We start from the raw sequence: 13756 nt of genomic DNA on the forward strand, positions 1-13756 counted from the left end.
TACCAACTCTGCACTTCCTGAGCCTTCTCTTTCCACCCCCAACCCCCCGTGTTGGCATTCAATGCGTTGCTAACCTGCTTTCCGGCCTTCGCGTCCCGCGTGTCCTTCTGTCTCCTTCCCTCTGCCTCCCCCACTCTCACTCGGCTTCAACATGGATGCCATCCTCCTTTCTCCCCTTCTCCTTCCCTTTCCCGCAGGCCAGAAGTTGCCAAGTGCTATGATTTTGCCTCATCGCTCGGACACCTCGCCCTCTCTCCATTCTCCGCCTGTCTCGTCCACACCCTTCCTGCACTCGGCCACAACAGTCGTTTTGTGACCCTAAATTAGAAGTATCCAAATCTGGGAGACTGGATTCCTATGTGCATCCTCTGTGTGTTCAATCTTGAGCAGTTGACAACACTGGGGAGCGTTCGAAAACAGAGTTGCAGTGTGCCCTGTGCCACGTTTAGAGGAACTGGACACATCTCTGGAGAAAAAGACTTTCGAAGAGGGGGAAGGTGTGCATCATGATATCTTCACATATTTGAAAAACCGAGGAAAGGGGATTTTTAACATGTTCTTCCTGGCCCCAGGGCCAGAACAAGACCCAGTGTTTGAAAACCATTTCAGCTTAACCTAAGTTGAAATTTCTAAAGTCGACTTGTATAGCAGTGCCCCTTTAGGAGGTCCTAAGCAGCAGAATAGCAATTTATTGGGGATTTTTCAAAGGGATCCCTGCAGTGGCTGTTGCCGGAGGCCCGCTCCGGTGGGTCCAGGGCTCCCTTAAGGGGTAGCGGTGGACGGCGCAGTTTCTTAATTGGTCCAGCCTGACATTCTTATTCTATCTCCTGTATCTCCTTATTATCTCCTGTATTCCCTGTATCTCCTTATTAACTTCTGTATCTCCTCTCTGGCCAGGTCTTGGGCCTTTATTTATAGACTTATGACACCAAAAGTGGAATTTTTACAAATAATTCTCAGTGATGAAGATGCTTTGAAAAGGGTGCAGAAACAGGTTTTACAGAGGCATTTCTTCAGAACTATTCTAATTACAAAGGTAACTTACACATCATAGGATAACAGGATATTCTCAGTGAAAAGCAGATAACATACACATTTGTTTGAACTGGTAGTAAATCTTAGCAGGATGTTTTTAGTGAGAAGCAAGATAGCAAACACATTTTATAACAATGATGCTAAAATTCAGTCCTAGACAGGGCTAGGAGGCATTCTATTTGGCTCACAAGAGGAATAATACATTCGTGATGGTTAGTAAGTAAACCTTTTGTCAGCCTTGTTCTTTGATGTTGAAGGTGTAAGCGCCATAGGCACCCTAGACCTAGCCGGCCTTTGCATATGAGTTTAAGTTGTAACTACTCTTACCTATCCTCACAATGGGCATCAAATTAGCATATGTATGCACAGTAGCTTATGCCTGGCTCTTGTTTGTTTCTATTTCCTAAGTTAGGCTTTTTCTCCTGGCAAGTGTAAACATTATCTTTGTGTTCTTTAACCCTCTTTATTTCCATGTCTTAAGTTTGTGAAGCTCAATAAAAGAGCCTTTAGACAAACATCTGCAGTGCTTTAACTTCCTCTTCTAGAGGTGGGACTATGCTTCCTCCCATGAGGTTTCTGGGGAATATTGGTCTGATTTGGAACATTGTGAGGCCTAATCAATAGCACCAGGCTTAATTTTACATGAGCAATCGTTTACGGAAGGAGACGCCAGCTTCCGTCACCTGTGGTAGGAGCCGTGCTATGTCTACCATTTCCTTACTGTGACCATGTCATCCAGCAAGGCTGGTGCGGCTCTCAGCAGGCTGTTTCTTCAGACACCAAGGGTTTTGCTTCTAAGTCAAGAAAAAAGCTGTTTTGGAAAGGAAGATGATGAGTTTTTATCTTCAACGTAGTAGCTCTTAGCTGATCAATACCCAAGGAAGATAACAATAATTCAAACCCTTTCATTGGGCCACAGATATTTTGTGAATCTAATGGAAGCTATACTTCTTTTCCCAAGGAAAATGCATACGTACATCTATATACAATGTTTTCCACACAAGTTTAGGGCGTTCACAGAGCTCTGAAGCCCATCTTCAGAACCCGTGAAGCTCAGAGTGATTAACTCTAACCCCGATAGATGATGCCTGACAAAGAAGTGACACTTTATACAGCGGGCTCTACAACAGTGAACTGAACTGATAGAGTTCCTTCCCTCAGAGGACTTCTATTTTGTGAAGGAGCTGGACAATAGATACACAAGCAGTAGTAAGTATGTTGGGTAATGATAAGTGTTGTGAAGAAAATTAAATCAATGTGAATGGGGATGAATAGTGTTAGGAATGGAGAATAATTTAAATGTCTTTTCTAATGTTTATTTTTGAGAGAGAGAGAGAGAGAGAAAGAGAGAATTGGGGGGGGGGATCGGACAGAGAGAGAGGGAGACACAGAATCTGAAGCAGGCTCCAGGCTCTGAGCCATCAGCACAGAGGCCGATGCAGGGCTTGAACCCACAAACAGCAAGATCATGACCCAAGCCAAAGTAGGATGCTCAACTGACTGAGCCCCCCAGCCCCTCAGGACGGAGTGTAATTTAATAAGATGGTCAGGGAAGAGCTAACTGAGAAAATGACCCAGAACCCAGACCTTAAGTGAAGGAGCAAAGCTTGTAGATATCTGGAGTAGCTCCCTGGAAAATAATAAATGCCCAAATCCTGAGACAATGAGTGAAAGTAAGAGAAGAGTTGTGAGGAGTGAGCCCTGGGACACACCCAACATATTAGGGTCAAGGAGACAAGGAGGATCCATTAAAGGAGAAAGAGATCAAGGAGCATTGAGGTAGGAAGCAAACAAAGAGTGATATCCCAGAGTCCAGGTGTACAAAATATTCAAACAGGAGGCAGGAATCAACTAGGTCAAAAGCTAGTGATCAACGATATGATGAGGATTGAGAACTGACCGTGAGTTTTAGCAACAGTGGAATCATTGGTGACCTTAACAGAAGTAGCTGAGAGTGGAGAAATCCTGAATGGAGCTCTTCAATGGAGAAAAATTAGAGCGACAAATATAGACAAGTCATTCCAGAAGTTTTGCTATAAAGGGAAATATCAAGATGAGACAAATTAGGAGTGAGTACAGCATGTTTCTGTGCTGAGTGGAATGATCCAGCAGGGAGCACAGATTTGCAATGCATGAAAGGAAAGACACAATTGCTGAACACTATCCTGGAGCAGAGGAGAGGTGGATCTTTAAATAACAGAACTCCGGGGCACTCCAATTGAGGCCATGAGGGGCACCCAAGAAAACATTCTCCACTGAAGAGAAGCTTAAAATCAAAAACTATAAACTGCACCAAAAACAGTTCAAAGGGACAGTCACCAGTTGTTTTTTTAATGAAAATGTGCTCCCCAAATTACAGATAATAGAGCAATCTGAAAGGGATGTTTAAAGAAGTATTCCAGTTGTTCAAAGAGAAACCACAAAACAAAGAACATGGTGGAAAGAAAAGAAAAAGGGAGAGAAGGAAGGATAAGACAAAATAAAACCGCAGGACCAATTTTGTTCTTTACAAACTAAAAAAAAATGTCCACTTTGACTTCCAGATGGCCAACAGGCACATGAAACAATGCTCAGTATCACTCATCATCAGGGAAATACACATCAAAACCACACTGAGATACCACCTCACGCTGGTCAGGGTGGCTAAAATGAACAAATCAAGAGACTATAGATGCTGGCAAGGATGTGGAGAGACGGGCACCCTCCTATACTGTTGGTGGGAATGTAAACTGGTGAAGCCGCTCTAGAAAACAGTGTGGAGGTTCCTCACAAATTAACAGTAGACTCCCTTATGACCCAGAAATAGCACTGCTGGGGATCTACCCAAGGGATACAGAAGTGCTGATGCATAGGGGCACATGTACCCCAATGTTCATAGCAGCACTTTCTACAACAGCCAAATCATGGAAAGCGCTTAAATGTGCATCAGCTGATGAATGGATCAAGAAGATGTGGTTTATCCAAACAATGGAGTATTACATGGCAATGAGAAAGAATGAAATCTGGCCATTTGTAGGAAAGTGGGTGGATCTCGAGGGTGTCATGCTAAGTGAAATAAGTCAGGCAGAGAAGGACAGATACCATATGTTTGCACTCATAGGTCTAACAGGAGAAACCTAACAGAGGACCATAGGGGAGGGGAAGGGACGAAAAAAGAGTTAGAGAGAGAGAGGGAGGCAAACCATGAGAGACTCTTGAATACTGAGAACAAACTGAGAGCTGAATGGGGAGGGGAGGAGGGAGGAGGGTGAAGATGGAGGAGGGCACTTGTGGGGAAGAGCACTGGGTGTTATATGGAAACCAACTTGAAAATAAACTATAAATTTTAAAAATAAACATTAAAAATTTTATAAAATAAATAAAGCTAAAAAAAGTTCACTTTGAAATTAAAAAGTCCAAGCCTCCTAACAGCAGACACAGCAAAATCCTTGCTCCCAAAACCCCTATAGGAATGTAAAGAAGTGGGGTGGGGGGCGCACATCTGGGTGGCTCAGTCGGTTAAGCGTCCGACTTCAGCTCAGGTCACGATCTCACAGTCTGTGGGTTGGAGCCCTGCATCAAACTCTGTGCTAATAGCTCAGAGCCTGGAGCCTGCTTCAGATTCTGTGTCTCCCTCTCTCTCTCTCTGCCCCTCCTCTGATCACACTGTCTCTCAAAAATAAATAAGTGTTAAATAGAAAAAAACAAAAAAAGAAATGTAAAGACGGATGGTCCACGAGGCTTGACTTTAAACTGAACACATTTTTCTCTTCCTCTTTCTCCAAGCCTCTTCCCCTCCTCCCTGGCCTCGGCCACCTTCACTTGTTTTTCTGTAGAAACCTTTGTTCCAGGAACTCAGTATCGATACTGACATCTCGCTGACCTCAAGGTATACTTAGTAACTGAGACTCTGCTCGCCGGGGGGTAATGCTCGCCATGAGACCACCTTAAAGATGTGACAGACCGCTGGGAGCATGTTCCAGATTCCGATGGAAACTGTCCAGATCCTGCATTTTCCTGTAAAATCCCTTAGCCTTTTACCCTTGGCCGTCCTGTGGTGCTGGAGGTGTTAGCCTGCCGGAGGCTCCTGTGCCCGGCAAAGTAATAAAAACATTTCCTTCTCTACCCCCAAACTCTGTTTTCACGTTACGTATTTCAGCTCCGGAGCACAGAGGTTGGTTTTTTCGACCACGTTCCCACTGTGAAAATAAGGAAACAAGGGTGCCTGGGTGGCTCAGTCCGTTGAGTGTCTGACTTCAGTTCAGGGCATGATCTCAAGGTTCGTGAGTTTGAGCCTCGCCTCAGGCTCTCTGCTGACAGCTCAGAGTCTGGAGTTGGCTTTGGATTTTGTGTCTCACTCCCTCTCTCTGTCCCACCCCCCGCTCATGCTCTGTCTCTCTGTCTCTGTTTCTCTCCCTCTCTCAAAAAGAAACATTAAAAAAATTTTTTTAAATAAGGAAACTGAGATCCAGAGGAGCACATGCCTAACGGAGAGACACCAAGATACTCAGTTCCTGATTCTAAACCCTTCCTGACTTCAAATCTCATGTTCTTGCCTCTCTCTGCTGCAGGATGTGTAAGGTGTTGGAGTATTAAAAGAGACCTCTTATGAGAAAAATTTACGATTAATATAAGGATGAAGTTAAATGTCATGGGATCGTAGTAGACCAGATGTGTTACCTCATTAAATAACTCTCTGCAACCTAGGAATGAAATTTGAAAAGAGATGTTGACTTGAGGGGGAGATGCAGATTGATTCAGGGCTAAGGAAGTGGAGGATGCAGGTGGAGGCTGTCCCAAACGATGACCAACGGCTGAGCAAGGAAGGGAAACTGGAACAGAAAGCAATCTTTGCACGCTCCCTGCGATGTCAAGATGTGGTTTGTACCCTGTTGACTTCATCAAAGCAAACAGTAATTTAACTCATGGCAAATGGAAGCCACATTGTCTTTGTAGGGCTATTTAGAGAGCAGAACAGTTTTAAAACTACTGTTCTTCTTCTGGTGGGAAAGCCTAATGTATCACTTGTGTTATGGGGAAGGTCTTCAAGATGTTCAAGAAGGTTCAGGTGGAGCTGAGAGAGAAGACATCTGGTGTGCTTACACATGACACAGGGACCACAGACCTGGCTGGAGAAGTCTGAGTCCTAGACTGTATACCGTGAAAGAAAGAAAGAAAGAAAGAAAGGAAGGAAGGAAGGAAGGAAGGAAGGAAGGAAGGAAGGAAGGAAGGAAGGAAGGAAGGAAGGAAGGAACCTGTACGGGCTGCCTGGGTGGCTCATTTGGCTGAGCATCCGACTTCACTCAGGTCAAGATCTCGCAATTTGTAGGTTCGAGCCCTGCATTGGGCTCTATGCTGACAGCTTGGAGCCTGGAGCCTGCTTCGGATTCTGTGTCTCCCTCTTTTTGTCCCTACCGTGCTTGTGCTTGCTCTCTCTCTCTCTCTCTGTCTTTCAAAAATAAATAAAAAAATAATAAATAAATAAACATTTAAAAATTTAAACATTAAAAAAGTAAAAAAACCAAACCAACCTGTAGATAAATTCTGATGCTTCTCTAACCAAACCAAATTCCTGAGGACATTAAACATCTTTAGACGAGGGATTCTTTCTCAGTCCGAGGTTTCATGATTCTACACCACTTATTGCAGATTGCTGGGAACTTTTCTGGGCATTTCCTCAAATGGATCTATGATTTTATTTTTTATATAAAAAGTCATTGCATGCTTAGGCATGCCTTTAGACATCTAAATCCATGGACCTGCAGGGGCACCTGGGTGGCTCAATCAGTTAAGCTTCCAACTCTTGGTTTGGGCTCAGGTCATGATCTCACTGTTTTGTGGGTTCAAGCCCCACACAGGGCTCTGCACTGGCAGTTCGGACCCTGCTCAGGATTCTCTCTCTCTCTCTCTCTCTCTCTCTCTCTCTCGGCCGCTCCGCTGCTCACGCTGTCTCTCTCTCTCTCTCAAAAATTAAAAAAAAAACCTTCAAAGATAAATAGAAATAAATCCATGGACCTGGGGAGATGAGAAACAAACTTCAGCGCCACCAGTATTCAATATAAGGGACTGGCATGTCCTCTCATTCATCATCTGCTGAGCAGACTTGGGTCAGAGAATGGGGGTGCCGTGAGGGAGGAGGGGAAGGTCCATGCCATGGGGCAGTGGACAGAGGGTCCCACAGTTTCCTTTCCTTTCTAATTATTGAAATATAATAAGCGAGACACGCTGAGATTGACATGTGTTGTATTCAGTGGATTTATGGATTACGTTACCTCGTTTTAACTAAACGAATCCTAACAAAATGAACACGTCATTTAAAAAGTTCCTGCAGGGGCGCCTGGGTGGCTCAGTCAGTTGGGCAGTCGACTTTGGCTCAGGTCACGATCGCATGGTTCGTGGGTTCGAGCCCCATGTCGGGCGCTGTGCTGACAGCTCAGAGCCTGGAGCCTGCTTCCGATTCTGTGTCTCCCTCTCTCTCTCTGACTCTCCCCCACTTACGCTCTGTTTCTCTCTGTCTCAATAATAAATAAAAACATTGAAAAATTAAAAAAAAAGACTAGGGGAAATGTTTAAAAAAATAAAATAAAATAACAAAATTAAAAGTTCCTGCAGGGACGCCTCGGTGGTTCAGTTGGTTGGGCAGCCTATTTCGGCTCAGATCATGATCTCACAGTTCATGGGTTCGAGCCCCACGTCAGGCGCTGTGCTGACAGTTCAGAGCTTTGAGCCTACTTCTGATTCTCTTTCTCTCTGCCTCTCCCCTGCTCACACTGTCTTTCTCTCTCAAAAATAAACATTTAAAAAATGAAAAATTATATTAAATTATAATTAAAAGTTCCTGCAGGGGCACCTGAGTGGCTAAATCGGTTGAGCATCTGGCTTCGGCTTCGGCTCAGGTCATGATCTCACAGTTCATGAGTTCAAGCCCCGTGTCAGCTGTGTGCTGACAGCCTACTTTGAGCCTACTTCTGATTCTCTCTCTCTGCCTCTCCACTGCTCATGCTCTGTCTCTGTCTTTCTCTCTCTCTCAAAAAAAAAAAAACCCATTAAATAAATAAATAATAAAAAATTTTTTTAAAGTTCCTGCAACTTAATCTCAGTTTGAAGGTTACCCTAAAAAGGCAGGTAAAGGGGCACTGGCTGGGTCAGTTACTTAAGCATCCAACTCTTGGTTTAGGCTTGCACTGACAATCTGGAGCCTGCCTAGGATTCTCTCTCTCCTTCTCTCTCTGCCCCTCCTCCACTCGCATTCTGTCTCTCTCTCTCTCTCTCAAAAATAAATAAAGATTAAAAAAAATTAAGAAGTCTACTGGAAATGTACATTTGTATTTGCTATTATATAGTTAAGGTGACTATTATGTTACTCTAACTATATATGTATGTACATTTATATGTAGTATATATACTTATATATACAAAAATATATCTACTTATATATGCCATATGTAAGTATATATATGCATGTGTATATATGTATAATTACACAGGAAAATATAAGTATATACACTATATGTAAATATGTATGTGACAGCATATGTATACAGAATAACTACATGCAAATTAAATATACACAAAGATTATATAATATAGATTATATATAGAGAGAGATTATCTACATGCAGATAATATATTTAATCTCTCCAGAAAAAATATATGTCTAGAACATGGAGATAATTTTTCAGCAGTGTTTAAAGTCATGTAATTTCCTGTTAGTACTTTATGAAACTTTATTAAATCTAATAAAAATGTGTCCTCTTTTGAGGTCCTAATGAATAAAAATCCATCTACATAAAAAAAGTTTTAGTGCCTGTGATTTTATTTATTTATTTTTACATTTATTTATTATAGAGAGACAGAGGATGAATGGGGGATGGGCAGAGAGAGAGAAGGAGACACCAGATCCGAAGCAGGCTCCAGGCTCTGAGCTGTCAGCACAGAGCCCGATGTGGGGCTTGAACTCAAGAACCGTGAGATTCTGACCTGAGCTGATGTCGGACGCTCAACCAACAGAGCCCCCCAGGTGCCCCGGTGCTGGTCATTTTAAATCTGCCTATTAACGTTGTTAAAATGCAATGTATCTTCCGATTCGTTTGCAAGAGGTACTGACTTACATGAGGGCCTATGGAAATTGGTAACACCATTTCATCAAAAACTCTTGCTTAATTAGAAGATGGTACTGAAAAATGAATATGTACCTGCCAATGATCTACTTTTTCCATTTGGAGGGTGTTTTTGGTTTTTTGTTGGGTTTTGTTTTGGGGGTCTTTTTGGCGGTTTTTCACTATGGCAACCATTAAAACTAATTGTCAAAAATAAACTTAGAAAGAAATCTGAAAAAGCTCTGTATAACAGAGTGTTAAACCAAGCTTTGATCAGGGGTACCTGGGGGTCTCCTGGGTTAAGCAGCTTGATTTTGGCTCACAGTTCCTGAGATGGGGCCCCATACTGGGCTCCGGACTGGGTGTGGAGCCTGCTTGGGATTCTCTTTCTCGCCTCTCTCTGCCCCTTCCCCAACCCCAGCCCCTGCATACACATGCACACTCTTTCTCAAAATAAATAAACTTTAAAAAGAAAAAAAAGAAAAGAGTGCTTGATTAGAAAAGAGTAGAGACCACTGCTCTAAGTCAGGCTTCTCGAGGTGGCTGAACATCCAGCCCACGGAAGGCACGTTAAACCCAGATTTCTTGCCTTGGCCCCTAATGTGATTCTCTGGGAGGTGGGACCTGGATATAGGATTTTTAAACAAATTTCCAAAGTGATGCTTTTAGTGCTCATCTGAGGACAAGCATTCCAGCACATGGTATCCATGATGGTCTATTAACTCAAACTCCAAGAGACAAATAGACCTAGTGAGTCGCCAAAACTCACTTGAGCAGGAATAAAGACACAGAGCAGAGCGTAACACAGTTGACTGGGGAATCAGGATGCCTTTGACAAAACCTAAAATGGAACAAGCTTTCAGTGCTGACTGTTATCCAAAGAAACCTCTTTATGGGACACCTGGGAGGCTCAGTTGGTAAAGCATCCAACTTCATCTCAGATCATGATCTCACGGTTCGTGTGTTCGAGCCCCGCATCAGGCTCTGTGCTTCACATTGTCTGTCTCCCTCTCTGACCCTGCTTAGCTCTCTCTCTTAAAATAAATAAACATAAAAAAAAGAAAGAATCCTCTTTACGATCATAGTGCAGCCACCTTTTGTACCTCAAGTTCTCTCATTGATAAGATGAGAGATATGATACCACCTACTGCAAAAAAATTTTTTTAGTTTACTTATTTATTTTTACAGAGACAGAGACAGTGAAAAAGGGGGAGGGAGACAGAGTGAATCTCAAGCAGGCTCCATGCCAGCACAGAGCCTGATGTGCGGCTCAAACCCATGAAACTGTGAGATCATGACCTGACCCAAAACAGAGTCAGACGCTTAAGCGAGCCCTATAATACCACCTACCTCTTAGGGTTGTTAAGAGAATTAACTGAGATGATGTATATAAAATACTTGCAGTGGATCCTGGCATGTAGTCAAATGTCCCTGTTACCAGCAGCCTGATTTTTATATACCATCCACTTTAGAATACATTCATGAAAAGAATTACCATAAAAGATTAATATATCGGAGCAGAAGCATTTTTGCCACAGTGTTGCAACATGGTACCCAAATATCAGAGAAGGAGAAAAGAACCACTTTGTAATGATTAGAAATGTGGTTAAGTCTCAACTAACTGAATTCAGTGACACAAAATGTGATAGTCTGCAATAGTGTAATACATTTCATCGATTTCTTCAAAGATTACAAGTAATCCTAGAAGAAAACTGTGGATGCCGTCTCTCAGAGAAACCTATCTACCACTAATGCAGTTTTCTTTGACGGGTCCAATCTACGGTTTATTTTATCTCTCTCTGTTCTAAACATAATCTCTGTCCTTGTAGATATCAAGATTCCAGCTCCCCTAACTGAGGAGAGTGTTAGGCCTAAAATTCACTGAATGCTGGGCTCAAACTGGGTCAAAACTCTCTATACATGTTGATTTCCCTTTTGAATTTCAGTTCGTCCCAGAAAAAGAGGTCCAGCTTTTTTCTGGAAAAATCCCCATCTAGAGAACATCTGATTCTATAGGTGATTCTTCATCTCATTAACTGACCAGGGCCTCATTAAAACTTGTGGTGTTCTATTCAGGTAACAATCTTAGAGGATTGAGGAGAGGACTCAGACCTCCTTAAACCTTCCACCACCCACAATTCTCCTTTCCTGGTCCCCATCAGTGCCTCACCTTGACCCCTTGTTAACTGACTTCTGCTTTTTGCACAGTCCATTCTTGGCACCCATGAGCCCCTTTTGGTTTAAGCTGAGTGACCCTTTGCTGAGCAGATGGACAACTAGACTTAGCCCTCACTATGTCTGTGACATTTACCTCTTCTTGATGGCCTTGACTTCCAAAAATCCCATCAGCGTTGAACAGTGGGAAGCCCCATCTGTACCACCATCTGATGTTAGAGGTGGCTGGATCTTGGCCCCTGTTGAGTTTCTGTCTGCACTGCCTTTTGCAGATGGAACTTTCTTCTGTCAGAAGCTTCCGGGAGCATGTGGTGACTCCTGAAGGTCTCCTAGACCAATAAGAGAAGGAAGCTTTTCTTCCCTTGGGGATGTAGCAAGACAGGTGACTCAGCTGTCACGGCTAATTAGTAGAAAGGGTGTGAACTTTGGAGAACACACAGACACAAAAGCATTGGGATTATCCAGACACTGGGGTTCCTTTTTTAAAAAATGTTTTTCTAGAATGTAGCCTATTCATTATGTAGTGTTAGGAGAACGGGGAGAAAAGGAAGTTAATCAACAGTGGTGGCCTGCCTTAGAAAGTCTTGAAGAGGGCCCACCACAGGGAGACTTGGGTTGCCCATGGAGATGTGCAGAAGAAAGAGCCAAAGGCACAAATGGAGCCAAAGGCACAAAATAAGCCATTTTGGAAGGAGCTGGTCACCACGCATTAGGCATGGCACATAATCTTTAAAGCTCATGGAATTCTTTCCAAGATCCCTTCTCTCCGACGCCACTGTGGACCCTCCATACCAGGAGCTGCAAACCTGCAGCCAGTATTTTCACACTTCTTTCTATGAATGGGAGTGCCTTTTATGGTGCATGCTTCCCCGCTCACTGTAAGTCTGACCATCCCCTTAAATCAGGTCTCTTTTCGTATTCACAGTACTTTACTACCTGGCCTTTGAAGGCATTTGCGTAAGATTGCTTAGGAATATTATCTAGAACACAGGAGATGAGAGGTTAATGATGCCCACTCTGGATTCTGGGGTTTAGATTGGGGATGTCTGAAAGCTTTGCTGACCAGAGGGTTTAGGGGTGCCTGGTGGGAAACATGGCTGACTGCTGCAGCCAGGGCAGGGTACTAACTTTGTCAGAACCTTATTCCTTGGCAATAACCTTGTTCCTTCATGGCTTGCTTATCTGGCTGAGGCATGATGCATCTAGAAATTTTCATCTCCAATGTTCCCATTTTTGCAAGGGACTCCCAAGAGGGAAATACTAAGGAATTGACCAAGGTCAACAGACAGGATTTCATCCTGGGTGTAGTGTGCCTATATTTCCAGAACCAGAATTCACATCTCATGGTTCATAATTGGGAACATGGTATTTGCTATTGTGACTGTCCTGGAAAATTCATGATATGTGAGAACTAGAGTTATATAGATCTCAGCCAGTGTGCGCTGGGGGCAGGAGAAGAAGAGGAAAGAAGGAGTTAGAATCTCAAGTCCTATCTGGGAAAGGGAAACAAGTATAGTAAAACCTTGGTTTGTGAGCATAATTCGTTCTGGAAATATGCTTGTAATCCAAAGCACTTGTATATCAAAGCGAATTTCCCCATAAGAAATGATGGAAACTCAGACGATTTGTTCCACAACCCAAAAATATTCATATAAAACTGATCACAATGCTGTCGTATAATACAAAATAATAAAGAAAATACAAAATGTAATGAAAAATAAACAAATTCACCTGCACTAATTGAAAACCTCCATGGTTGGTGTGAGGGAGACAAGAGAGGGACCGTTAGTGTGTAGGACAGCTTTCACTATCACTAATGGAATCACTGCTGGCTATTGGCTCAGTGGAATCTTGTTCTTTTTGTGCACCTTTAACAAAGAACCTATCCAATGACACTTGTTTTGCCTCCTTTTGAGGATTTTGCAGAAATGTGACATGGCGTTGATGATCACCCACAGTTCTGCAGTGAGAGAGAGAGCTAAAGAACTTTGGCTTAGGGGCGCCTGGGTGGCTCAGTCGGTTGAGCGTCTTTGGCTCAGGTCATGATCTCATGGTTCATGGGTTCAAGCCCCTCATCAGGCTCTGTGCTGACAGCTCAGAGCCTGGAGCCTGCTTCCGATTCTGTGTCTCCCTTTCTCTCTGACTCTCCCCTGCTCGCGCTGTCTCTTTCTCTCTCTCAAAAATAAATAAAACATTAGAAAAAAATTAAGAAAAAAATAAATGTAAAACTTAAACAACAATAACAACATTGGCTTAGTTGTAACACCCAGCATCATGTACTACTCATATTACAAGACATCACTTGTTTATCAAGTTAAAGTTTATTAGAAATGTTTGCTCGTCTTGTGGAACACTCATAGAACAAGCTACTCACCACCCAGGTTTTGCTGCATTGGACAGCCCTCACTTATAAAGTGGGATCTGGACTTCTTTCTCAGTGAAGAATCCACTGAATGATCTTGGATTCC

The sequence above is a fragment of the Suricata suricatta genome, chromosome 17, assembly GCF_006229205.1.
Source record: "Suricata suricatta isolate VVHF042 chromosome 17, meerkat_22Aug2017_6uvM2_HiC, whole genome shotgun sequence".
Classification (NCBI taxonomy): domain Eukaryota; kingdom Metazoa; phylum Chordata; class Mammalia; order Carnivora; family Herpestidae; genus Suricata; species Suricata suricatta.